Consider the following 1,755-nt stretch of genomic DNA (forward strand, 5'->3'; position numbering starts at 1 on the left):
ACAGATTTTTTTTTTCTACGTGGCGTAATTTCATTGGACGATGCACGTTACTCTAGGTGCAGAGTCCTAATGTAATATTTTTTTAACAAATAGTGTCATTTTATTTATTTCACACAGATTTTATTTCTTACATTTATGCACTCACATATTTTATATCACATAAAAAACATCACCTTTTTAAGAATCATTCATCATTTAACAAGCAGCTAGCAAAGAAATAAATCAATTCTCATTAATGATAATTTAATTATTTATTTAAAGACAAGTTCTGCATATTTATTATATTTTATGTTTTTTTAAAAATGATTTATAATTTTAGAAATATAAAAATGATTAAATATTAAATACTTTGCTGCATATGAAAATTTAAAATTTTAAAATTTAACATAACAAAACAACTTAAATTCATAATACAATGCAATTACGTTATATGTCAACAATATTTGGAATATATTGCTAATTAGTATTGATTATCACTCAAATTCAATAAAAAAAAATGTAGATAAATATGAAACAAATTTTAAATTTAGAGTTAAGCCCAAATTAAAGGACACGTCATGCCGAACGTGCCATCAGCCGGCTTCTAGAGGTTGGAAGGAGAAGTGGCGGTTAACTTGGCAATTAGGTCAACGAATCGTACTGTTCTGATCGCCGTACATCATCATGCTGACCGTTGGTTTAGAAGTCGGCCCACGAAGCCGTGGTCAATGGAAACGGAGGTTTGGTTTTGAGGAAAAGAGCAGGTTCTTTCTGATAAAAAATGATTGTTAAATAATTTTCTTTCTACCAAATAAAGCGCCATGAAGTTAGAATTGTCTTTGTTTAGCCGAGTTGAACACGAGTTGTTGGTGAGCAAAAAGTTATTTTGACAATCATGATCAATCAATTATATAATATTAATGGTCGAGATAATATTTAAATTCTATTATTTATATTAAAATATAATTTAAATATAGTTTAATAAATTTTTACACTATTTTTCTGATTAATAATTTTACTAGATTATAAATTTTGTAACTTTCTATTCAATTAAAATTTTTAAAATTATTACTCATCAATTATCTATATATATATATATATATATATATATATTGAGCCAAAGCGAACCGATCACTAATTAACAAATCTTTGTTTGTGTTCAGTTTGTTTATATATCGAACACAAACAATTTATTCATGTTCGACTCATTAATTTAAAGAACGAATCGAACACGAGCCGAACATGAACTTTTTCCGAACAACGAGCCATTTTTGAAAGCCCTGTTTGTCTTAGTTTATTCTAGCTGAAATAAAATTTTGTTCTTGCGTGAAAAACTAGGGCTGTCAGAAAAGCTTGTTGTTTGCGAACAGTTCGTGTTCGGTTCGTCAATGAGTTCGTGTTCGATTTGTTCGATAAGTAAACGAGACAAACGCGAACAAATTTTTTTCGTTCCGTTAGTTAAACGAACCAAACACGAACAATGATGCGTTCGTTCGTATTCGAATCGTTCTTGTTTGAAATATAAAATAATATAAGATAATTATATATAAAAAATTTATTATATTTTAAAACATTAAATTTTATAAATTATAATATATAATAAAATAATAATAATAATATATTAATATACTATAGTAGTAATATACTAATATAGATATTGTATATTTATATAATATAAGTTATATAATTAATATATAATATTATTTTTATATATTAATATTAGGGATGTCAAACTGGCTCGTCGTTCGCGAACAGCTCGTGTTCGGTTCGTGTTCG

Source organism: Phalaenopsis equestris, unplaced genomic scaffold (assembly GCF_001263595.1).
Source record: "Phalaenopsis equestris unplaced genomic scaffold, ASM126359v1 Scaffold000094, whole genome shotgun sequence".
Classification (NCBI taxonomy): domain Eukaryota; kingdom Viridiplantae; phylum Streptophyta; class Magnoliopsida; order Asparagales; family Orchidaceae; genus Phalaenopsis; species Phalaenopsis equestris.